At 44.3% G+C, this 26,485-nt stretch overlaps 1 protein-coding gene and 1 long non-coding RNA gene across 4 annotated transcripts in view; both read left to right on the top strand.

The window, feature by feature from the left end:
* Positions 1-26,485, top strand: part of ASIC2 (acid sensing ion channel subunit 2) — a 551,273-nt gene that overhangs the window by 379,943 nt on the left and 144,845 nt on the right. The gene's annotated exons all lie outside the window — the stretch shown is intronic.
* Positions 6,410-25,927, top strand: LOC106018913 (uncharacterized). The gene is made up of 3 exons (XR_001193337.5): positions 6,410-6,656; positions 23,262-23,547; positions 24,306-25,927. It is a non-coding gene; the product is annotated as an uncharacterized lncRNA (long non-coding RNA).

Below are 26,485 nucleotides of genomic sequence, written 5' to 3'. Positions count from 1 at the left end.
GTCAAAAATAATCCTGCACTCAGTAAGAATAATCAACGGTATGCTTTCAGAACATGACCAGAGACATTAAGCAAACAGTTGCTTAAATTATACAAATACATTTCCCCACTTTCTTTTATGAGTGATGATTGGGACTGAATTAAGTGGCTTAGCTGCTCATTTTTCATCCTCTGTGCTCTCAGACTTTTCTAAGAAGACAACGGCAGACGGAGGGAAGATGGCCATAATGTGTATGCAGGCAAGCTGCTGAAATCTCCAATGTGCAGAAAATCCTCGAAAGCCTGGAAAAGGTGAAAGCAACGGCATCATTTAGAATCTGGCACCAAACTAAATGCTGTGGCTCCTGGCCAAGCCCAGGGAATGTTTTTCCTTGTGGTTGGTGACATGCTCAGTGGCACATAGGCAGTTCTCCTCATGTTGCAATCTCTCCATTAGAGATGCATAAGGCTATTTCAGCTGCTCACCCTCTGCTGCCTTTATAGCCAGTGGAGTTAGGGTGCAAATCTAGCCAACTGAAGGAATCTGCTTTAGGCTATGAAGTGCACAAGACCTCATTAACCGTACTGGCTGATAAATAAGTTACTCCAGTCTGGATGCTGTGTCTTGATGTAACTGCAAGTTGGGTGTCTCAAGCATCATCAAACTTGCGGGGTCCCTGCTTGCAGCCAGCCTGCATCTGCTGTGGTGAGAATATCTAATAACAGTTATGGTTCTGTCCTTGGGGGTTTCCTCTTTCCTTTTCCCTCAAAATATCCCAAGGCAATGACAAAAGTCCCATTGGGGATTCAGTAGGGCCAGGATCTTGCCCTTGAAGCCCATAAAAGCTTTCTTGACAGCTGCTGAAGCTTGGTAGGCAAGGGTTAAAAGTTATGTTCAGCTTTGGAGACAGGAATAAAATGTTTACATCTTGGATCATTAACTTCTTTCTGGCAGAGTGCATAGCAAGAAATTCAAGGGCAATATTTATCAGAGGACAAGAATGGATAGTAGAGTCTGACTGTCTCTTTCATTTATTGAACTTCTACCAGGTCCCTTCTCTTCTGTAAGTCCTCAGTGACTTCCACACACAGAGATAAGTCATACACCAAATACTGCAGAGCTTTTATGATCCAGTTTCCCTTCAAATCTGCTCTGGCACTTGAAAGTCTTCATTTTTACCTGTTGTATGGTTTGGTTTTGTTTTGTTTTGTTTTGTTTTTAATTTATTTATTTGGATTTTAATGTGACTTTAAATGAGCAACAGTTGCTAAGCCAACATACACTGAGTGGAATAGGGTTGCTCTCCTGCATGCCCCAGTCACCCAGCACCAGAGCCCTGCTTCTTTTGCTCAGTCTTCCTCTGGTGTGATCATATTGAAGGTGTTTCTGGACAGTGGCATGCCTTCGGCAAAAGGGCAGGTGGAAAAAACATCCTCTGCCCTGCTGATGATGGTAGGAAATACAGTATGACTTCCACCAAACAGGAGACAGTTTTGGATTTGGTTCTTCAGGTGTTTGTGGCAGTAGGGGACCCTGATAAAAAGAAGGCAACTGTCCCTCCAACTTTGTTTTCCTACCTAGGCTAAGGAGGGGCTGAAGTGAGCTTGAAACTTGTCCTGGTTTTGGCTAGGGTAGAGTTAATTTTCCTCCTAGTAGTTGGTAGGGTGCTGTGTTTTGGATTTAGGATGAGAATAATGTTGATATCACACTGATGTTTTAATTGTTGCAGAATTGTTGCACCAAGCCAAGGACTTTTCAGCTTCTCACTCTGTCCTGCCAGCAGGCAGGCTGGGGATGCAACAGGAGCTGGGAGGAGACAGACCCAGGACAGGTGACCCAAACTGGCCAAAGGAGTATTCCATACCATCTGACGTGATGTGAACAATTAATGGGGGGGGCCTGGCCGGGGTGGGGGGACCAGTTGCTCAGGGATAGGCTGGGCATCAGTCAGCAGGTGGTGAGCAATTGCATTGTGCATCACTTGTTGTGTACGCACTATCATCATCATCATCAATCATCATCATCATCATTCTTTCTTTTCTGTCCTAAGAAACTGTCTTTATCTCAAACCACAGGCTTTCATTTTTTTCTGATTCTTTCCCCCATCCCAGAAAAGGTTTAGGAAGGGTGAGTGAATGGCTGTGTGGTGCTTGGCTGCCAGCTGGGTTAAACCACAACAAAACTAGGGTTGGGAGCACAGAAGTACAACATTGGATACCCAGGGAATGCCATGGACCATCGCAGTGAGGATTAAGATGAACATCTGGCATTTTGGAATGCAGTTTTGTATTTGAAGGTCTAAATTTCAATGAGCTCCTCCCCAGGAACCTACATTCTTCAGTAATTCTGACTCTAAGTGTTCTGTGCATCTGTACCAGATTGGCACAAACAACTCTTGTGGGCTTCGTGGGTGTTGGATCAGGCCCTGCATGCAGACCATGCTGCAGGAAGGAAGTGCATAATGATTTGGAGAAAAATGATGTATTTATGAGCATCAATCATGCCTTTAGAGATTGGCCGCTGAAGCAGGGTGGATGCAATGGCCAGGCTTCCCCTGCACAGTGACTGCTTCATCTCTCTGCACTGTCAACAAGCCTCCCATCAATTACCCCTAAAAACCCATTCTGGAGCAGCGATGAAAGCTCTCCCTTTCCACAGCACTAATACCAGATCTGGGTTTTAACAGCCCAGCACTGCTAAGCACATGATAAATGGTTTGTTCAGAGGCATCTGCAAGTGAAGAGAAGGTGGAATGAGGGGAGGAAGAAAGGAAGAGGAGAAGGTAAGGAAGAGAAGGAGGTGATGGAGGGAGGTTTTATAATGTCGTCATTGCTAAGAAACAATGGGGAGAGTAAACATCAAAAACAGCTTGAGAAGTGCCAGTGGTAGAAGGACTGCATATGCCCATGTTTTTCCAAATACAGGGGAAAAAAATAGAATAAAATAAAATGACTGGGAGTTTATTTAGAAGGGTTTGGAAAGTCCCTGGTAAACCAGAGGCACCTGTGTTAGATCTCAGGGTTTTAAATTAAATATTTGATTGCTATTTCATTCGCCAGCACTCAGCAAGAAGAAAAGGTGATACAAATATTTACGATGACCTCCTTGGTCTGATTTTGAGTATTGGTATTGAGTCACTAGATTGAGTGGATATAAATTCTCAGCGGTGGAGTGGAGATTTTTTACATCAAAAATCTCTTTTGATGTGCAGGAGACCTGTCATTTGACAAAACACTAAGTCCAGGAGATGAAATCTGCAAAAAAAAAGAACCCCCCCAGCACAAACAAATGAAAAACCCCAGCTCATCCCTGGCGTTCAAACCCAATGAATAATCAAAACACCCAAACAAACCACTGCAAGCAGAGAGAAGAAAGCCAGGCGTCAGATGGCAGCTGCCCAGCCCAGGCATCATCCCGAGCACTAATCTGGTTGGTGGCACAGCTCCGTGGTGCAACTGAGAGCCACTAGCTGGTAAATGCTCTGTCATTATTAGGAGATACCACTCGTCTGCATTTCCCGTTTCTGTCCTTGCCAATAGCCTCAGGGGAAGGGTTTTCATCTGTTTTTGATGAAAGCAAAATTAAAGTAATCATAACAAAATTGCAGCAGATTGTATCCCAGCCAGTGGAAAGGAAGAGGGAACGGGGAACCCACACTGGTGCTGGCAGAGCTGCACTGGCTATGTGGTGCTCTCCTGGACAGGCACATAGGATGGTACAGCTAACAGAAAGTATAAGCTGTTAGGCAGAAATACAAATATACTTCTTAAATTAAAAAGGCAAAAATAACCCACTAGCATAATCCCTGAGCCAGAAAAAGCAGAGCTACTGCTGGTTGTCACTGGTGTGAGCCAGAGGGGAGTCACGTCTGCAGGTCATGGAGCTGCAGGCTCCTCTTTCTTGCACGGCTTTGTTGTTCCTGTGGCTGACAAGAAAAGAAAATCTGTCAGCCTTGTGCAAAAATCATGTTTTGTGAAAATCTGTTAGAACACTTTTAACTGCATCCAAATGATAATGCTTGTTCTTCCTTATTAGACATTTCCTCCCAGTACCTATAGCCCATCATTGCTTTTTGCCTTTGGGATCCAGCTTCTGAACAACAAACTTCTGTTTTTTTCTGCAGTGAGTGCTGGTCGCAGGCACTCCCACCTCATAATTTATTAACTGAAAGTAGTTTCTAAGTACCCTGCAGGTTTTTTTATATAGCCCAGCCAGGCTTGGTCTGTGGCCTGGACACGGCAGGAGGGGCTGAGGAGATGCATGCCTGGAGGGGCTGAGTCTAGATCCCCATCATGGGCTTGTGGGGAGGGATTTTTGCCTTAATGCAAGTGAAAGAGAAATTGAGCTCCCACTTCCAGTACTCGGGTCTCTGTGTGGCAGTTCATGCACATTGCTGAGCTTTTGGGCTACTTTAGATGAGCTAAGAAGGATCACAAGATTTTTCAGGTAGTGAGGGCAGGCCCTCTGGGATAAGTAGTACCTGGAAAGGTCCATGCAGCAGCTTTGGTTGGGTTGGGTTAGCACCTTCTCCTCTCTTTGCTATTCCTCACTCTCTGTTCTTACCACAGAGTAACTGAGAATAGTTTTGCAAGAGTCTTTGGTTCCTGGGGACTCTTTTGGGGTCCAGTAAAGATGAAAACATATTTCCAGGTACGACCTCCACCCAGAATCTCTCTGGGCTCAGAAATACAAATCTCGCCTGGCCCTTCTCCCTGGCTCATGGTTGCTGTGGGCTGAGATGTTGCGAAGTTTGGTGAAGATGGGAGTTGCTGCCACAAGCACTCTGTCATCTGGAAATGGAGCCATGGCAGAAAAGCACCCCTGAGCCATTTCTGCAGAGCTTGCTGAGCTGTCACCCTTCCAACCTTTGATGCAGAGAGCTGTAGGCACCTTTTGCTTTAGGTACCAGGGGAAAGAAGCTGGCAGATGTGCAAGCAGGAAGACACAACTGTGTTTCTCCAGCTCAAGACAGATCATTGCTGCATGTCATATAAAGCAATCCTTCTGTCCCCGCACTGCTTCAGGAGGCATGAGCACCTCAGAGAACAGCAGAAAGAGGAGAAGCTTGGGCATCTTGGTATCTAGAACCAGTCTTTGAAGATTCCCCTTTTCTAATCATGAGATGATCTGGCATCCAGGTGACAGCATGGAGTAGGTACTTTGTGGTTTGTTCGTCTTTATTCAGTTTCAGCTGTTCTAGTGGGTGTTGGAGGAGTTCAGATATAACAGGCAGTGGGGAGAAACATTACTGCAGCTGGGAAAGGAATGATTTAGCTGCTCTTCTGTGGATGCCTTCCCACCGGTAGTACTCTGTGCAAATGCCACATGGCAGTTTTTTTCTCCTGCCAGGAGAGAAATGTTCCTCTAGAAACTCACGCTGTTCTTTTGCATAACCAGAGGTTTAATTTCAAGCCATTAATCCGTGTGATCTGCACCAAGCCTTCAGGCAATGTGTTCCAGTTGGATAAAATCCTCTTTCATGTGTCAGAGCTGGGCTGGGGGTGTGCTGCCAGCACCATCAGATCTGTAACCTTCCCATGACAGCCCGCTCCTCCCTCCCCACTCCCAGTGCCCAGCCCAGCTCTGCCTCCTTCCACGCTTCCTCTCCAGGACTCAGCAGTTCATTTGCCCAGAGGAGTGGAGCAAACACAAGGTGATTTTTTTTTTCTTCCTTGCAGAAAGAACATGTTTTTCTTTCTTGCCCTGAACGAAGTCTCTGGGCCAGCTCTTCAAAGTCATTGTGGAGCCAGAACATCTCTGAATGTTTTTTAACATTTGGAAAGGGAAATATGTCCTCCAGAAACAGCTCAAAAGGCAATTAAAAAGACCCAGGGCAGTGCCCCTAGTAGATGCCAGAGTGGGTGCCAACCTCACTCCTTTCCTCTTTATTACAGTTGAAGTGCTTGGACATCATCTCTCGCATGGACCTGAGACTGTCATCGAAGCCTCCCTTTCCAGCCTCTGCCACCTGCTTATCATCACCTCTGCAACCGGGTACCCAGCCCCTTCCACTCGTGGGACCTGTTCAGCTGCAGTTGTCCTCTCCTGCCACAGAATACTCTGCTAGAAACACAAACCTCTGCTCATTAGCAGAGGTTTTGTTTCAATCATCCCCGCAGGTTCTGCATGTTCCCAGGACTCAAAACAATGATCTCCAGAGGTCCCTTTCAACCTAAACCATTCTGCAATCTCATGAAAATTCACCCTTAGCAGCTCCATGTGGGGCAATGGTAGGCTCTGTGCTGAAGAATTTACCTAAATGGTTAATGCAGATAAATACATTTGGCTGGGATGGGGGATTTCCTTGTACTTGTGGGCCTGCAGAGAAAAGGAGGAAAGGATGCAGAAAAGCATTTACACAGACCTGTGAACTGATCTGTGGAAACACCTTAATTTTGCAACTGCAAGACCCAAAAGACAAGTTTCTTCCGTGGAGGTGCAATGTGAAACCCTGCCCAACCCAAGTGCCTCCTTGGAGAGGTAACTAACTCATGTGCTACAGATCTGCCTCCTCCTCTGTCAGCTAGAGCCAGCACCTGAGCCACAGCTCGTGATTGCCCCCCAGATGCAGTCCCTCCCTATTTAATGGGACCCAAAGCAGCCCAGGGCTATTTGTCAGCAATGCACTGCAAGATGCTGCCTCTCCAGCTCCTGGCTCATCCTCTAAGACTCATGTTGTAAGACTGTCCTCTCTTTAACACAGGCAATTTACTCTTTTCATCTTTGATTTGCATAATGATGGCTTTGGGGTTTATCTTGTTTGTAAGGGAGCAGGAGGGTAACCTTCTTTCTACTTAGTGATAACTCTAGAGTAGTCATTAGAGGTGCAGTAAGAGAAAAGAACTGAACTTAAAACTTTGCTAGTTCCTTCCTAAAAGCCTTCTAGTACATCTTAATAGGGGCAAAAGACACAGTAAAAGAAAATAAGGCTGCAGAAGAGCATTTCTGACCTTGAGATATTTGCAGTACTACTCTCAGGTCTATCAGCTGCATAACTTTACTGGAGGATTGGCTGGGCCAGCACGTGGGTTTTTCCGTGAGCTAATACTAATGAGCATTTATTTCTAATTCAAGTTTTATTATTAAATCAACCTCTGGAAGGTGACTGTTTGAGAAAGGACTTATGCCAAGCACCTGTAATCCATCCCAGCTGGCTTTCTAGGGAAATCTTGGAGATAAAAAAAAAAAAAAAAGAGTTTTGTGTCTGCAACCAGTATGGATGTGGGAACCAGCCTTTCCATCCCAGTATACGCACATAGGAGAGCTGCCCTCAGCTGTGTTGGGATGGGGTTGTACATATGGCTTACAGCCCTGCTGCCAGAGCTGAGCATGGTGTGGGGCTCCTGCAGCTCATCTGCAGGGACACTAGGGCTGTGCCCCTGCTGAGAGCTGAGCAACATTTATCATTGAGCAATCTAAGAGCACCAATAGCTCTACCAACAATCAGTGGTAGCCCTTTGCTTGTGCTGCAGGAAGAATAAAGTCTCTCAGGACCCGGCACTTGAGTCACTAGGATGGATTTGTAACTTGCTTCAGCTGCAAAAGCAGCTGTCAGAGCCCCCACCTTGTTTGGTTTTGGGTGCTTGGCTGTCAGCAGAAGGTGGGGCTGATCTCTGGCTTTGCTTGTGTCCTGGTTTAGTTGGAAGCCTTCATGCATTTAAGCTGACCACCCTTTGTAGAAGGCTCTTTTCATGCTGCTTGGAGTCTCCAGAATGTCAGCTTACAGATGGTGTCAGAAAGCAGAGGGGACTTGTGTCACCTGAAGGCTTTCTGCGGGAACGTTGACCTTTCTTCTTTTTTTCTTCTTTCTTCTTTGTTTATCCTTTGTTTATTGCCCATTGCAAAAAGCCCCATTGCACTGGGGCTTTTTTCTTTCTTTCTTTTTTTTTTTTTTTGTATTCACAGTTCAAACTGAAATGTTTGAACTATGAATACAAAATGAACACAACACAACATGTCAAAGTCAATGAACTACATTGACTATTCTTTGTGTTGTGTTATCAAAAACGGTATGCTCCAAAGCTTGACATGCCATCAATTGCTTTGTGAGCTTGAATACAAGCTGGCTTGGGTAACCTGTGTTGTAGCTGTCTGGCAGGAACAGCACTGAGAGAGGCTGGAGACAGAATGAGGCTAAACTGAAAGACACAGATTGCTTCCCTTGCAAGGAAGAAGCCGTCTGTCCTTCAGCAGAAGAGATTTGTGAATGTTTAGGTTTAATCCAATGGTGCAGCCCTCTGCTTGTATGGATGAGCAGCAGGCTGTGGGCAGAGCCCAACAGCCTTGGGGCACTTCACAGCTGTCCCAGAAAGTGGAAAGGCAGCCCTTGGTAGGAGGGAGACCTGTTCACCTGTCAAAGAAGGTTGCTGTGAAGTGTGGTGCCGCTGGCTGGACAAAGCAAACCACTGGGGACTAAAAATAAAAGCAGGTTGTTCTTTATTTGCAGCTGCTGTTTGAATCACTGCTGCAGTTAATGACAAGGCTAAATGATGGTCATTGTGTGCTTTATGATTGCTGATAATTCCTCTTGCATGCCATAGAAACTGTATGGCATGATGGATCATGAAATCATTCTTAATGTGCTTTATACGCCAAAGAAGGGCTTTCAAAACCAACTTAATGACAGCTACTCATATTTGCTTTCCTTTGGTGATTGGAGGTTATTAGCTAATTAGTATCTCATTCTCATTCTGAACTGCCTGCCTTTTTGATTTCAGAGGTTGGGGGCCAAACCTGGAGACGTGATAATATGCATGGCATGTAGAAAGCATTGTTTCCTTTTGTGAAATAACATCAAATGTCAGCTGGGTCAGGGTTTTCTGAGCAGGCTTCCCCTGTGAGTGCATGGCTGTTTCAGGCATCACTTATGCAGCAGGTAGCATTCCTGGTACAGACCTGTTGGTACCAAAGTGATAAATAATACAGCTGTGTCCACAGCATCAAAGGCACTGAATTCCTTTTCATAATCCCCAGGAGGCTGAGACTGTCAGAAATGTGGAGCTTACTACAAAAAAAAAAAATCTCTGACAAAATATTTAAAACCACAACAGTGGGGTGGATTCTGATATGCCCACAAGGATGTAAGAGTGGCACAGGGAAAGAGAAAAGGGGTTGCTGGACACTAGGAGGCACAGCTGAGAGATCGTACCCTGGAGGGAGTCAGCACATCAGTGGCAACGGGTGGGACAACCCAAGTGAAGGCTTTCAGTGGATACAGGATGGCAATATCTTGCTATCTAAGCTTTTGCTAGAACTGGGTTTGAGGGTGGGGTTGTGTTTGAGTAGTGGGACGCTTGTTCTGGGGAAGGGAGTAAGACCAAGATGCTACCAGCATTTTGCAGAATTGTTTCTGCACAGGCAAAGTCTAGTCTCTTTGATCTAGGGAATAAACTGTAGGACCAACTATGCAGTCTCAAGATTCTGTCTCCAGCACTGGCCACCAGCAGGGTAAAATCCTTTTCCCAGTTATCCCCTGCCAGATCCAAGCAGTCAGTGGTTTAGGAGCTGTGAACCAGCACAATCAATTTTCCCAAAGTCCTGGGGTTTCTGAAATTACTGAAGGCTGTGAACCCAGAATCACAGACTGTTTTAATGGACCCAAAACTATATTTATTCAAGATGAGTGTACTCCAAAACAAATTTGCCCAACACTGAGTTGGTGTTAGTGAAGCTGTCAGCAAGGCTGTTATCAGTCTTAGTCCCAGCAGCTGAGAAGAATTCTTAAGTACAAGTGCATGTGGGGGAAAAAAAGAAAAAGGTATATTTAACATTTATAGTTCCTTTTATTACAGCAAATACCTTTTATGTCCAATGGATGAAATATATAGCACCAGTCAAAATTCCTGTTTTGAGTTACATCCATTATGAACTCAGCCCCATTTCTGTTTAGTAAATCATTTGCAAGACAATCCTGATAGCTTTGTATATGATTCATAAATCTTAGCTGAACAGCTTCTTTCCAGGTAGTCAGCTTTTTGCAAGAAACTTCATATTTACAGATTGTTGGACTCACTATTGGAAACCATTCCCTAACATGAATTGTATGGGAGGCTGTACTGAAGATCCAGGGTGACTGTTAGTCTGGATTCAGTATGTGAATCCATGACCATTTCCTGATCCATAGCACTGTACTTGAATATGTTATGAAGAAAACATTTTCTGCCTTCTAGTGATATTGAGTGTGGTGGGTGAATTCTTTTTGCTTGTGCATCACCAGATGGATCTGAATCCTACGAGAGTGGATGGAGGTGCAACTGGTGCTGGAGTGCTTTGGAGGGTATTGACAAGGATTTCATAGGGTCATCCCCCAAAGACACTTCAGTTGTGTGATGTTAGATTTGAATTTTTAATCATCAATGAGTGAGATCTTTGTGAATTAGCTATAGAGGTGCCTTCTCCTGTGGGTAAAACATCAGATTTCAAACAACATGGCTGGTTGGTTTATGTCCAGTGTGACAATATGTTTGTATTAGACTAAGGTGTAAATAGGTGGAAAATGCTAAAATTTACAAATTTTGGTCTGAATGAAATTAAACTGCATGGAAAAGTTAGTTGCTACAACTTTTTTTTTTTTGGGGGGGGGGGGGGGCAGGAGGCTTGATAGCTATCAGCTTCTTAGTTTGATTTCTCACCAGGGCGTTAGGAAGAGTGACACATCTTATAGAAGAGATTTGGAAAAAATGTTTGGCCTTCATTTTTTGAGGGTCTAAGGATTGCTTGTAAAAAAAAAAAAAAAAAAATGGCAGAGAAGAGATGAATCAAAGGCAAGTGACTGCTGTGAGCTGACTTCAGCTCACAGTGAGTATCTTAGCAGGGTTTCCCAGTGCATTCCAGATGTGTTCAGAGAGGACAGCCCTGCTTCATGGGCACTGCCTCTGCACTTACCTTGTGCAACTTTGAGCTGGGATTTGGGCAAAGGGCTGCAGCGAGTCCCTTAATGTTTCAAGAAAGGAGCAGCCCAGAGGCAGCTCTGAGCTCCCTGGTCTCCTGCTACAACCCCTAAACTAAGGGGAAGGAAACATCCGATAAATAATTGGAAGAAGGTTCAGTGCCATGGCAGAGATGGAATGCGAAGTGGCTCGTGTGATGCAATCAGAGTGTGAGCTGACTGTGCAGGTGAGTGCAAGCTAAATGCATGAGAAAAGGGGTGGGATATATTTTTCAGATCAAATTAAAACAGGGCCATCTGGCTTAGGAGATGGGGAACAAGTAGAGGTGAGGGAATTACAAGTTTTTTGGTTCACTGGTTCTTCTGGATGGAAAAGAAAAAGTCATTCAGGTTGAATGAAGTGTTGCATTTCTCCTGAAACGAAAACATTTCATTTGAGTGGCCAAGGGGTATTTTGTTTCAAAATAAATAAAAGCAAGTGATTTTGAAACCAACTTTTTTCACATGCTGAAGCTGAAAAGGGACTTGAGGTTAGTGGGAATGACTGAGAAGCTCCTTGAGGTGCAACAATCCCTACCAAAGGGTGTTCATGACCCTGCAGGCCACCTGCCTGACCTCACCAGCAGGTGGTTTTCCTCACCTGGGAATGAGGAAGGTCAGTTACCAAGTCTTCAGGTGACCTTCCCACAGGGACAAAGCATGAATATTCCCAATGTGGCAAATTGGAGCTTCTCATGAATGTCTGGAGCAGGCAACATGCCCTGCACCAACTTCAAAGACTTTTCACCAAGTACCTTTGTAGTTAAATCTGGGTGATGTGAATTTGCACTGAGCAAATGCTGGGGCCGCATTTATGTTCTTTGCCTGATTCAGCTTCCCCCAACAGTGGTCCAAGCTGACTTCAGCTACTTAAGGGGTCACAGAGGGATGGAGACCTCTGGTCACTTCGTTTATTTCTGCTGCATATCAAGCACCATCTCTCCTGCATCCTGTCTACAAAGACTGTTTATTAAAGATGTTGTGACCAATTTACTGAGCTTTCAATTAAGCTGTCTTGTTGAAACTGAACTGTCTCTTGGGAAGTGAATGTATATTTTATGGTCATTTAATTTTTGCTTAGGATTTTAAAATTTACTTCTGGCATACTTAGTATTATTAACTAGATTCATAGATTCTTGTCCAGTTTTGGCATTTACAAAGCAAAAATCATTAAGCTTAATGAGGGTGGGAAGCAAATCATGAGGTTTGATTCTTCTGTAGAGTTTGGTCTTGCCTCTATGAATTTTTTGTACATGTTGACAAGGCTGATAGCTGTACTGTGAAGAGCAAAATACCCCCGTGCTGGAAGCAGCCTCAGTCAGGACTTTAAAATCACTCCTGGAAAACCAGAGAGGCTAGGCTGAATCCCCTTGGGGACAGTAAGACTGTTCTTCACTTAGTACTCATCTTCCTTCCTGATTCCTCATCTTTTTTTTTTTTTTCTCTACCCTCTTTCTGTTGTATTTTTCTTCCCTGGAAACCTTTAAGCAGCTGAGGAACTGGTTGGATGTCGACTGGCAGCTCAGTGCTACAAGTAGATAGCTGTAGCCAGATGCTCCAGGACTCTGATATCATAGCTGCCATGGGCACCTGGAGAGCATCCCAATGTGATGCTGGCATGTAGGAGGTAGTTGTGATGGCCTGTCTGGTGTCGTTGTTGCACTGTGAATGTTCTTTGCAGGGGACCTCAGGACTCTCCTGGCAAGGAAAAATGTTCAGCCTGCAAATTACCTGTAAGAGTCAGTTAAGAGAGACACTAGAAGGGCTCTGACAAGTAAAAGATTCTTCCACGGCAGTAATTTTGGCATGACGAAGGCTAAACTCCTGTCAAGACATTGCTAGACAAAGGATCTGTCTAAGAAGCAGTGAAAAATTACTGGATGTGTTGAGAGAGAAGTGCAGGACTATGTTTCCTTACATGTGTTCCATGGTCATTTAATGCTAACCTTGTCTTTAAGCTCAGGGTGGCCAATTCATATTCTTCTTGAGCCCTTTTTCACAGTACTAAAAAGCGAAATTGTATGTCTCCTTTTGTACGGGGGCTTGGAGATTTGCTTATTTAAAGACTATAAAGAGATGTGAGAGCTTTTGGTGAAAAACACATTAGAAAGGGAAAACGCAATTATTGATATTGTCCTGTGTCCTGCTACAATTAGTGCTTTAAGATCACTTCGTGCTTCCCCCATCTAAGACTGTAATTGTCATTACATTTCCTTCCAGATAACACAAGTGAGATTCAAATGTTCCTGAACATAAAAGGTGTCATCAGCCCCTCATGCAGTTCTACTGCCTAGAAGCCTGCTATGTGGATTTGAGTTATTTTATCAGATTATTGGAAGCAAAATCTGCAAATCCAGGCTACCACTAGCACAAAGATTTTCTTTGCCTAGTAGGATGAAGTGTCCAGATCCTTGGGGAGAACACTGTCCACTTGACAGGATGTTGCCAGGGAGGTGCATTGCTGGGATGGCTTGTGCTGAGTTACCTGTGGATCCCAAGAGCAGACCACCTCACTGCAGGCGTGCCCTCGCCTGGGAGTGTGCAGGTGGAGAAGGGGGGACATCTGTGAGCGGAAGACAGTGGTCTTTGGGATTGCAACTGGAAAAGTGTTGCATCTTTGTATTTGTCTATTTCAGGTTCTCTGAAAAGCAGAAATAGGAAAAAAGCTTATTTAGGGGTGCTTAGAAACACCTGGAGGCTTTCTCTGCAGCAGGATGTGCCAAAAATCCTATATGAGTACTTAACGCTCTTCCACTTGGCCTGAGTTGAAGCACCTTAGGGCTGCTGCTGCCTGATGCTGGCTCAGCCAAGAGGCTCTGCCTTTCCCCACTGCTCTGGGCAGCATGGGCATTACCCTGCAGGAGTCAGGCAAAGCTTCTGGGCCAGTAAGCCTGACATCCCACATGCTCCAGGGACCAGACACTCTTTGAGAAGGAAGGAATGGCCTTTTAAATTATACAAGCTCAAACCAAAGATCCCTCCTTGTTGGCTTCAGAAATGGTAAAATATTTCACCAGACAAGTGACATTTGACATTTCCAAATTGAAATAATTTTGATACTCTGTTCCATGAAATATAAAACACTGCAATTTCAATTCCCCATCACACTATTTGGGACAGAGTCCAATACTGAAATGTCTAATTTCATCCCAAGGTGCAAATGCACAAGAGCTTAGCTCTCATACTGAAGTTTTTGGTTTTATATTTCACATCCATCAAGTGAGAACAGAGCATGGCCTATGAGAAACTCTGACACTTCTGCAGAGGGACAAACCAGCAATTCTTGTGACAAGCCGAAGACTAAATCACTGAGAATAGCAGCATATGAGAAGTACAAATATCCAAGCTGTTCACTTCAGTGATTCTGCTCCAGAAAGAAGTGCCCTCAATGGCTACACGCACTCTAGTGATCTTTGATAATCAAAATGTTTCTTGCATTTTAGATACCTTTTAATCAAGTGTGTGATGAGGATTTCAGAAATCAGGACCCTATGACAGTGTAGAAATGAGGCACAGCACTAACCAGCTTCTTGCAGAAAGCCTGGACTGGTAGGAAAATATTCAGAAAGAATGCAAGAGGAGAGAGAATACAGGTTCTCTATCTTAACAGCAAATAAAGGGTTGCATTTATGTATGTACATGGGTGTCCCAGCAGAGCAAGATCTGACTCCCTCCAATCATTTAAAACAAAAAAATTTACTAGAACCCATACCTGCTTCCCTAAAAGAAATTCTTCCTGGGCACTGGCTGAGGCAGGACTTTTTTCTGAAGTTGTTATTCAGTTGTGTAATAATCCTAGAATGTCTCAGGTTGCAAGGGACCTTAACAACCACCCAGTTCCAAACCCCTGCCATAGACAGGGACACCACCTGCTAGATCAGGTTGCCAAGGGCCTTGTCCAGCCTGGCTTTGAATGCTTCCAGGGATGGGGAATCCACAACCTCTCTGGGCAACCTGTTCCAGTGCCTCATCACCCTCTGAGTGAAGAATTTGCTCCTAACCACTTATCTAAATCTCTCCTCTTTTAGTTTAAAGCCATTCCCCCTTTTCCTACTGCCATCTGCTTGAGCAATAAGTCACTCCTTGTCTTTTTATAAGCCCCGTTTAAGTACTGAAAGGCTGCAATGAGGTCTTCCCAGAGCCTTCTCTTCTCCAGGTCAAACACTCCCAGCTCCATCTTCACAGGAGAGGTACTCCAGCCCCTGAGCATCCTCGTGGCCTCCTCTGGGCTCGCTCCAACAGCCCCGCATCCTTCTTGTGCTGGGAACCCCAGACCTGGATGCAGGACTCCAGGTGGGGTCTCACAGGGGCAGAGCAGAGGGGCACAATCCCCCCTGTCCCCTGCTGCCCACTCCTTTGACATGGCCCAGGGTGCAGACATCCTTCTGTGCTGTAAGCATGCACTGCTGGCTCATGTCAAGCTTTTCATCTGCCAGAACCCCTGAGTCCTTCTCTGCAGGGCTGCTGTCAATGAATTTTTCTCCCAGTTGGGGGTCTTGCCTGGGATTGCCCTGAGCTAGGTGCAGCACTTTGCACTTGTACTCATTGAACCTCATTAAGTTCATGTATTACCACTTCTGCAGCTTGTACAGGTTCCTTTGGATAGCATCCCTTCCTTGTGAATCACCTGCATAATAGGCATGGTCATGGAAACAACACCGACTGTCCTGACTCCATGCAGGTAGCTCCCAATTTCTGGACCTTGCTTGTGGTTCTGCATTTCATGAGCTGAATACTCTTGTGGTGTTAGTTGTGGGTACTGTTAAATATTGATGCAGTGCATTGTGTGAACATGGAGCAGGTTAATGTGATTTACACCACAGCTGCACAAAAACAGGCATCCAGACAAGTGGGATGAGGCTGGTGTTCTGCATGGTGTAGATGAATGAGTGTCTTGAGAAGGAATGGGAGTGGGCAGCAGCTCTTTGACTTGGCCTCATCTCCACAGCTGGATGTACCCAAAGCTGCAGTTGTCCCCTAACTGCTGAGTTTGGTGTGTCCAGAATGTCCAAAATTGTATTCCTTGCTGGGGGTCTGCATTCAAAATGGACACAGCCCAGTCATGTGGCTACACGAGTCCTTCACACATATTTGATAATCACTGTTACAAAATGCTGCTGGTCCATTGCTGCTCTTCTGAAAATTCTTGTGCTAAAAGACCAGTGCTGGCTTTGAGCTGGCAATTGCAGCCCTGCTACAGCTGAGCAGGCAGTGAAGGGCTAGGGAATGGGAGGGCCAGAAAGATGGGCAGGTTCTGCTTAGCCTCACATCAGTCAGCAGAAGTGTTCATTTTCATTGTCTTTTACATAGTCCACATTAAGGAAATTACTGCTAATCTCCAGCTGCTGGCTAACAGTTATGAATTCTGCAGGGACTTTGTATTGCCAGTGCTTGGACAGGCAGCTGATGACAAGTGGCTGCTGCATCCTGGTGAGACTCAGACCTGGCTGCCCAAAGGCAGAGAGATGCCACAAAGGCCAGCTGTTCAGGGATGCCTGCATTAATACCCTCAGTGAGGGCATCTGCAAGGTACAAACAGCAGCAGGGATGGGAGATTTGGAACCAAAATGGGGGAGTCGAGGGAAGTCTTCATGTGACAAAGCACTCAGTGCAGGACAAATTCAAGGCAGTTTCATTTCATAAAAGCATGCAACAAAACAACCTAAGAATAGTATCCAAATTTAGAAAAACTGCAAAACAAAGACCATTTTCAGAAAATGCCCATTTTGAAAATAGCTTTGTATTAGGATTGTTCTAAACACTTCATTTTTATAAAACCTAAAAATTGCTTGCTGATGCAGATATTTACTGTTAATAGTTCTTTTACTGGTACATATTTGTAAAATGGTTTAGCAAAAAATAATTTCAAATTGAGAAATTGAAATGTTCCATTATGATACTGTCATAATGTTTCGACATCATCAGAGTGCTTCACCTTCCTCCTTTAGAAAACCCCAACATTTAGTATGTAATTATGCCTTTTCCCCAAAGCATTTCAGTGAAATTCATTTTTCAATAAACAGCCTGTGTATTTCTTGCCTAATCCCAGTATTTGTCTAGTTGTGGGAAAGGATTTATCACAAGCACCATAGAGATGACATCTCTGCCCCAACGTCAGTCCCCACAAGATGCTGCTTTTTTGCTTCCTGGGGCAGCAGCCATGCAACCTCATGCTCGAGATGTGCCCAAACTGGGTAGCCAGGGATGGTCTTGGCTCAGTTGCCTAAAAGGATGTTAGCATCCAAGGAGTTTGGAAGTGTTTCTAGAACAGATCACTCATATTTTGCTTAACATTTTCACCCTCTTCGGGATGTCCTTAAGTGCCAGTTCAGAAAGTAACTCTTTCTGGAGCTTTTGAGTGTCCACTGACTTCAGCAATAGATCTTGTGCGCTCCCAACTTGCCAAGCTCGAGCTGTAAAAATCCCAGAAGGGATCTCAGTGTTGCACTAACCTGGGTACATTCCATCCAGCAGAAAAAGCTCCCAGGCTGAAGGTATCTCTGAGGAATGTGGGCAGGAGCCTGGGGGCTTGAAAGATATTGAAAGCAGGTGGGAAAAAGGATCTTGTTAATGTGGTGAAGTGCAGACTAGTCTTTTGATGTCCTTTCCGTTACCAACATTTATGTTTTGATTTAGCAAAACTTTGCACCTGAGTTTGTCCACACTGGATGGGTTGCACAGGAGCTGGAGCACTGATCTCCTTGCTGCCATGTGTCCACAAATCTCCTCTGCTCCTGTGCAATGGGGTGCTCTGGGGTCCTTTCCCAAGGGTATTGACATCGAGGCTTCTGAAGTAGTTATGGAAGGACATCAAGGTGACCTTACTTGAGGATGGAGGAACTTTTCCTTTGTGTCTCCTTCTGTGTCCTAAGCTTATAGACAGGCACGGGTTCAAAGCACAGTCTGGTAGTGGAGGGCTTTGAATAATTGGAATTAGCAGAGAGCAAAGGGATATGGTAAAACATGTAGAAACAGAAGTGAAGACTTCAGTGCAGGCATACTGGAAAACCAGCTTCAGGACATGGTGATGGAACTGTCTTTCATGGGTAGTCTGCTCCAGCAAAGCTTAAATCAAGCAGCTCTGAAGTTCATGCTGAGAGACCCTGAGCTTCATTTGTCAGGAAATCTAACACTTTTAAGGGCATTTGACTTGAAAAATGGGAACACTTGCTGTGATTCAAGCCTGGTGTGACATGGTGGATGAGGGGGTTTTTTTTTGTTGTTGTTGTTTTCCATTTCTGAGGCATTTCGTGCTTTGGAGAAAGCATACCTGCTTCAGAAGGTTTTCCCTGTTCCCAGCAAAGTGGGGTTGTGTTAGTTTGCAGACAGTGAGTAGTTATCTTCAGAGTTTTTTCTAAGAGTAGGACATGGTTTCTCTTTCTGCAGTTGCTGCTGGTGAAATTAAGCAAAGGATCATTTAGGGTAAATGACTGCAATTTCCAGCTTCCGTTTCAGTGTGCAGATGGACAAGGCTTCTGGTTTATCCTTAACTGAGTTATTGACACGAGGAATGGGTCTGTTAAGTAAGAATTAAGCATGCTCCCTACCTTCAAGGGAGTCTGTGATAGATTCCCCTACTTATAATTTCATTCACTGCAATGTTCTATTCAATCCTTTTCCCTGCATCTCAATTGAGATTTTGATGACTCATAAAATTAATCCTCTCTGAGCAGCAAATCTCTTCCATTCCAAGCTTTAATGTGAGGAACTCTTTGCTGGAGCCGCATGCCCTCAGTGCTCCTCGGGCACAGCGCGGGTGGACGTGTGCTTGTCCTCTGAGCTGTCTAGTGGGATGGAAGAAAAGGGTGAGGAATGGGTCACTGTCACCAAGGGTGGCCCTGTGAGCTCCTGAGCATCCCCTGGAGCTTCAGTCTCAATTCCCTCTCAGCCAATGGGTGCTGAAGAAACACTGGAACAACCCCAATTTCATCACTTGAAGAAGCAACCACTTAAAGCCACTCTGAACGTGAGATTAAAAACATGAGATATGTACAGCTAAAAATCTGTGTGTTTTTAACAGAGCTGAGAAGTTTGCAGGCCAAGGTTGCTGACATCCATTGCACTGCAAGACTGAGAAAGGAGGATTAGTCTCCAAATCCAAATTTTTTAAGTTAATTTTAATTTCTCTCTGTGGAATTCAATGACAGCTACATCTAAGAAATCTTCAGGAATAACTGCACAAACAGCTTCTGAGCCCCATGAATGTCTGAAGCAATTTCCAAGGAGGTTATTTTGGCCTTTTTTTAAGGCAGCATCAGCTTCTCTAGGTAGAAGCAGCCTGAACATGAAAGCATTCTGACCTTTTGCAAACAAGCAGGCAAGAAGGGAGAAACAAATTCTCATTAAAAATAATATATCATTTTTGAAAGTGGTAATTAGGTGAGTTAGCAGCAGTCACTTGTGTTGATCGTTCAGAGGCAAGTGCTTTGTTACTGGATGGGAATGATTACTGTCATATGCTGGGGATGGACTTTCTTGGTGGGTTTTGTTGTTTGCTTTAAATCAGTTCTCAGTTTTGAAGGTTTTTCAAGTGTTATGCAAGCAAAGGGGTTTATAACATTATTCATTATATAGATAGCTGTGTAATAGGAAGAGTTTTGTTTTAGATACAGGCACATCCACACATTTGATTTAATTAGGATTTACTTTGGCAAAGTTTTAGAGCCAAGTACCAACTTGTGTTTATTTTTAAACATGTTTTCTTCCTTTAATTCATTGTCTTCCATCCTTCTATAAAACAATTCATTGTTTCTTTGAGAATATCTGTTTCTAAAAAGCCCCCGGAGATTGACTATCATTTTATTATCACTTTAGTATCAGAGTCATTTTGTTCCTTCTGTGGAACTACCTTTGAGCCAAGTAAACTGGCGCAGACTTGGACTCCTTTGCAAAGACCTTTTTGAAAAATTGGCTTTTTTTCTAAAAGCAGTTACTTTTAGACAGGTCCTGAAACAGGTTCAGGAATACCCCCAAGCACCTTTGCCCAGCAAGAACAGGTTTTCCAGTCCTTCGCATCCTGATGTCCCTGCTGTTGTTCCTCCACATGCCTGCCATAGATAGGTTTACCAAAGCTTGTCCCAAAAATCATCTCTCATGTGACTATCTGAGGTTGGTTTCTTTCAGCTAAAACTTCCTCCTCATTCTAACAAACCTCTCCTCGAGTAGTGTCTAGTGTAGCTTGTGGTATGGTGCTCACCATCAGTAATTCTCCAGCCAGAGAAATGTTGCTTTGCTGTGAACCTTGCTGGTGGATGGTCATTCACTCAGATTTGAGACATCTGTTTCACTGATGTCCTGAACTGGTTGTAAAAATACCCGTCTAAATAGCACCACGTTTCCTAGTAAACTACTTGCTTCAAAGGCACTATAGCTCATCTCTCTCCTGAGGTGGCGTTTTGTCTGTCTCTTGCTCTTCCATTTGAGGCGTTGAGGCTGTTAGAAAGCCCCAAAAAGTTCTTGTGGTTGATTGGCTTTGAGTTAAATCTCTGCTGCACCTGTGCCTGAAATATGGGAAATTAGACCTAGGGATGCTGATAGGCCCTTCCACTGCTTTGGCTCTGAAAAATGGGGCTAACGCCTCTTCTGCCTCTTGAACTAGCTGAGCTGCTCTTTCCTTGTGCTCCTGAAGCACAGCACGCAGTGTAGGTAACTGATACAGTAGCCAAAGTCTAGAGGCAGTAATGTTTCATTGACTAACCCAAAATAGTAAAGCATATGCAAAGAGAAATAAACAAAACCACAATCTGCTCTTATAAAAATATGTTTAAATAGTATGTGCACAACAGACTGGTTTCCCCTCTGGGTGTTTCCAATATTTCCAATGTTTCTGAGGGTTTGAATGGGTAACAGCTCTGAAATGTGACATGTTCAGCCCTGAAAAGCTCAGAGCTGTAGTAATTACTCTTTTCTCTAAGTAGGATTGTATTGGCATTGGATTATACTTCAGAATATTTTTAAATGGCAGTAGGTACAATGAAAGCTTCAGCTGTTTATTTTTAGGGGAGGTGAAATCTTAAAGGAGGCTATAAGAGAAGTGATGTTGGTACTTGAGGTGTCAGTGTAGCAGCAGGTGGTTGATAACCTCTGCATAAAGTCAAACAGTTTTGGACAATCCTTTTTCCTTTGGGTTTACATGACATTATGCCAGGGCAATAGAAGTAATTAGAATTAACCTCTGAAATATCCCTGCAATAATACTGTTTGCAATACCAGTGAGGTTCTGGGTAACTTTGTGTTTACAGTCCTAGGTACCACAGTAAGTGGTGATTAATTGGGGAGAGGTGGTGGTGCAGGAGGGAAAAGGAGAAGAAAGGGGAAAGAAATAAAGTCTGATGCTTAAGGTACATGTTTGGTTATGACTAAATTACAATACTATTTTTTTAATAAGTATGCAAAATGTATGTGCTGCATGGAGGGAAAGGAAAGCTAATTCCAGCAGCTCTAACTAGGGATGATGCATTAATGTTAAGAAAAGAAGCATCTACACTGAGCAACAGGAAGAATTGCTTGACAGTGAACTATATTTCCATAAATTAATTTCTCATGGGAAACCATAAAAACTCCATTACTTGAGCTTCTGAGAATGAGCTGAGGCCACGCATGCTGCCCTGTGCTGAGCACGCTTCTGACTTCTGCAGCCCCTTCCCTTGTCACTGCTGCCTGGGGAGGATTTTGGCAATATTTGTTTCATTGGGAAATAGTGATCTGCCAAAGGCAGAGCACTGCTGTTGTTTGTTGTTGTTGTTGTTGTTTTAAAAAAAAAAAAAAAAAAAGGCACCCAAGTCCTGCATGCGACTTGGTGAGAAAAATCTCAGTGCAGAAATTCTGTGTTTAGATCTTATGCTGGTAATATGTAATTCAACCTTTGGTCTCACTTGGAGTAGCAGCCTTAATTCAGGATTTTCTGTTAACACCATGAGGAAAAAAATAATTCTGAATTATTTAGATGCCACTTAAAATGTTCCTTTTCCCCATTAAACTGAAGCCTACAGTGTCTAGGCATTAAGGGTGGTATAGAAGTTTGCTCTCGGCCTTTGATGAAGCTCTTTCATTTCTCGTCTCTTAAAACCCACTAATTCTGCAGTTGCTGATAGAAGTTTATCATTTCAATAAATGCTATTCCTAACATAGCAGAGCGTATGCTGCGGTGGGAAATTTTCCTCTTGGAAAATTATGATTAATGCAGCCAGAGCCTCCTCCCATTAGGATATCTCGGAAGTGTTTGTGTGCGGAGTATCCCTTGGCTGCTGATGGGACACAAATGGGGATCCTACAGAACTATGGCTGTCCACGTTAGCCATGGGCTGTGATTTCACAACTCTCAGCTCTTGCTTAGTTGCATCGAGATAGTGAAAGACAGGCTCTGCATTCTACTTGGTTCCAGGCAACACCTTGCACGTGCAATGCCACAGCTAAGATGCTGGCAGAGGTTTGCTCTGTGGCAGGAAGGAGGCATTGTAATGCCCCAGTCCCCTGCTGTGTTACAACCCTGGCTATTGTCCCTTTGTTGGGCTGTATCCTGGTTTTCTGCTAGTAGTGCTTCTGGTAACACAGAATAATAGGCAAACAGCATGAAAAGGAAAATAGCTTCCAATACAAAATTCAGTATGTTGAAAAATGTCTAATTTACAACCTTTTTTTTTACACGCATTCTGACAGCTTTAAGGAGCTACTGTCTATTTCCAAAGGAGCTGTTGCCTTTCAGTGACTTTGAGCATCCACCCCATAGATGAGGTGATTTAGGATCACTGACTTGGTCATATGGTAAACCATGGTGCCCAGCTGGGGTTAGCAACCCACAGCCAGGCTATGCGGTGTGTGGGACTGATGTGCAGAGAGGCCAGAGATGGACACCAGATACAAACCAGAGCTGCTCACTTTTTCAGGTGCTTCCTCCCCTCAAAGAGAAAAAATGAGTTTCATTAATGAAGAAAACAAGAACAAGTGTGTGATGAAGAAGGAAGGCAGTGGTGTGGCTTGTGGGCTCTCCCAAGATCCTGCTTGCCTACCTTGGGCTTTTCCCTCCTGGTCTTTCTCTTAAAGGCAGAACAAAGAATACATGAAAAGATGGATTAAAAAATTCCTATTTCTGTGCCCTTTTCTCATTTTGTAAGTTGACGCTCCTGTCAAGGTAAAGAGAGGGAATGAATATGAAGAACTCACTTTTCCATAGCAGAGATGTGATTCTTATTTCCTATTCCACTACTGTCTAGTGCAGCATGAAGCTGCTTGGGGTGTTAATGTGCTTTGAAATGCTCCCAAAAGCCTGGGTGACCAAAGAGGACAGGGAGGGAGCTTCAGTTATACCTGGTGGAAATTGCAATCATTTGAGTCTTATTTTTTTTTCCCTGTCAAGATAATTGCAAGGCACTGACTCATTGAGGAGCTGTGAGGAGATGGGATGGAAATCCATAGCTGAGACTTCTTAGACCTGCCCTGGTCTCTACCTCTGGAACTCTGGACTGCCAGCAGGGGCCCAGGCCAGCAGCAGCCTGCAGGATATTGTAGTGGATTTTGCTGAGATCTTTGCAGCTTCCACCAAGAAGTTCAGTAACATCATCCATCCTGAACCTTGCAGGGCACCCAACTCATCATCCTGCTCTGCAGGGCATGCAGGCTGAGCTGGCTGGGGCTTGAGGAACGTAAGTTTTTTCCTTCCCTTCATATTTCCTTTCTGATGTCTTGTGGGAGAGCAAGAGGTGACCAGGTGTGCAAGGAGGGGATGTGTCCCTTCCATCCCAGCTCAAGTGACACAAATGCCAGGGAGGAAGGAGCAAAACCAGACCAGAGTCCAGGAAAGCATCTGCTGCTGGAGGAAACCTGGTTGAAGGCAATGCCAGGGTGGTTGCCAGGCAAAGGAGGATGGTAGGGTGCTCATGGGGAAGACATGGACAGAACAGATGGTGGCAAGCTGAGAGCAGGAAGTATGGAGGAGGGAAAGCACCATATGGTAAATGTGGGTGAGCAGAGAAAGAAGTGTCATTGTTTTCAGTTCTTCATAGCTGCCCAGAAGCTAAATATTTGCAGCATGAGTTGTGTTTCTTAGGACTGGATTGTGTTGTGGCAAGTTCTATTCCACCTTATACCCCTGCTTCCTAGAGTCATGTGAATATGTGGGTGTTTCAGGCAATCATATTCAGTGAACTTCTAGTGATCTGCTGCAAAATTAGTAGCAGATTTACTCTCTTGTATTTACTAGAGAGCTGAGTGATCTCCAGCTAGATGTTTTCTGGATGGGAAGTCCTGCCTGTAGGAGTTTGGAGTATTGAGTTTTTGGATCACCAAAGAGAAAACTTCTCAAGTTTCCAAATAGCCAAAGTATCACATGGCATGCTCTGGAGGAAGGGGAGGGCAGATGGATTTTCAGTTTGTCCTCTTTTGGGTTTCTGCTCTCTGAAAGGGAAATGCAAATGTCTGGATGAGAAGATGACAGTGGAAAGGATGAGAAACTGTAGTGTGAACCAGTTTCCTGGAGTGAGATGATCACATCCTGCCTGTTGCAGCAAGTAGCCTGCAAGGAGAGGAGGACAAAAAACAAGCACACCTGTAGGAATCTGAACCAGAACTCACATGGGAGAAAGCTGTTACTGCACGCACACGGACAACAGGCTGCATGCGGTGCAAAATCCGGGGCTCCCAGTAACTCGGAGACAAATGTTGTTCCCAGGATTAAATGTAACTTGAGTCCTCTTTCCTTTGTTCTTGGACTGTCTCAAAGCAGCCCTGCCTGTGGTGAGAGCTCTGACTGCTCAGTGCTCTGGTGTCTGGGATAAACCTCCTTTGGTGCTCAGTGGTCACTGAACTGCCCTGGGGAAGTGGGGGCTGAGTGGCTCAGAGGTCTTTCAGCTTGTGCTGCTATGTTTTTGCTTAGATCATGATTCAAGCATTAATCTGTCCCAGGAGTCTGCAACCATCTTAGATTTACCCTGTTTTCCATTGCTCAGAACAGCTCTTGTTTGGGATGAAGCTAAAACAAGGATTTGTGCAGCAGTTGGCCCTGGATGGGTCTGGTACACTTGAAGCATTGCTGCTGGGCTGAGCAGCCACAGGGATGAGGCAGCTTTGAACTGCATTTGGCTTCCAGTTTCCACTGAAGGACTGATTGATATGTGGATTAGAGAGATTACCCTGGTCTGCCTCCTCTGATCTGAGGCTTTCTAAAATTCAGTGGAGAGAGGAAAGAACTCCCACCCCCAAGAGTCTTTTTAAAGAAATGCTAAATCACTTAGCACTGAGTAATGGCTTGATTTAAGCACAGGTTAATTACAGGACTTCATCTTTCTTGTAGATTTGCATGGTATCTTTTACAATGAGATCTTAGTCTATGATGGGGCTCCAGTAGGCTATAAAAAAAAATGCCACCACCTGTGGCTGTTAAAAACAAGACTGATTGTGCTGGAAGCAATGCTTCTAACTTCAAGAGTTGCTGCTAAGGTATCCTCCAACAAGGAAACTTTACAAACTTTAGTACAAGGAAAAGCTTGTGTCATGTATTCTGCCAAGCAGGCTAGTAACAGCTGCAGAATATTTTTTCCCCAATTCCACTGCAACATTTTGTAGAGCTTCAAACATGGATGCATCACCAAGCAATCCCATGTGCTGACTCTGTTCCTGCAAAATGTTCTACAGCAACCATGTATCTACAAAGTAAAGACTAAACCATGTTTTTATTGCATATTGCCAACTCATCTCAGTTTAAGGGGAACAGACCATTAGGTAGATGCTGGTATGCTGATTTCTAAGATAATTGCAAAATTATTAGTGTTTGTTTTCCTCACTGCTGCACTTCTTAGAGCTATGCTATTACTGTCTATACACAGCAATATTTTTCCCTAAAATGTTTGTTCCAAAATCCTTGCCCTAGCTTGGGGTGGCTAACACAAACTGTGTGCACACCATGGTGTGAAGGCTAGCTTCACAAATGGGCAGTGAGTGCTGGGATTTGTGCAGGTAAAGTAAAGATAATTTATGGACATGGTGAGCATCCTGGGGGGTGTTCCAACTTTTCTAGAAAAACTCACTTATAGGCTATAGATTAAAGATTGTCCTTAGAACAATCTTAGAAATGCCTGTATGCTTCCAGTTCTTCTGGGGGTTGTGGTTGATAGCAAGCTGAATATGAGCCAGCCAGTGTGTCCTGGCAGCCAGGAGGGCCAACTGTATCCTGGGGTGCATCAAGCATGGCTTCACTAGTCAGTCGAGGGAAGTGATTTTCCTGTTCTACTCTGCACTGGTGCAGCTTTACCTCAAGCATTGTGTGCAGTTCTGGGCACCACAGTACAAAATGGATGTGAAACCATTGGAGAGTGTCCAGAGAAGGGCTCCAAAGATGGTGAAGGGCCTAGAGGGAAAGATGTACGAGGAGCAGCTGAGGTCACTTGGCCTGTTCCTCCTGGAAAAGAGGAGGCTGAAGGGAGACCTCATTGTCGTCTACAGCTTCCTCACGAGGGGGAGTGGAGGGGCAGGCACCAATCTATTCTCTTTAGTGATCAGTGATAGGACCTGTAGGAATGGTGTCAAGCTGTGACAGCGGAGATTTAGGCTAGACATCAGAAAGAGGTTTTTCAGTGAATGGGTGGT

The sequence above is a fragment of the Anas platyrhynchos genome, chromosome 28 (genome assembly GCF_047663525.1).
Source record: "Anas platyrhynchos isolate ZD024472 breed Pekin duck chromosome 28, IASCAAS_PekinDuck_T2T, whole genome shotgun sequence".
Taxonomy (NCBI): Eukaryota; Metazoa; Chordata; class Aves; order Anseriformes; family Anatidae; genus Anas; species Anas platyrhynchos.
This window is presented reverse-complemented; position numbering and strand designations above follow the sequence as displayed.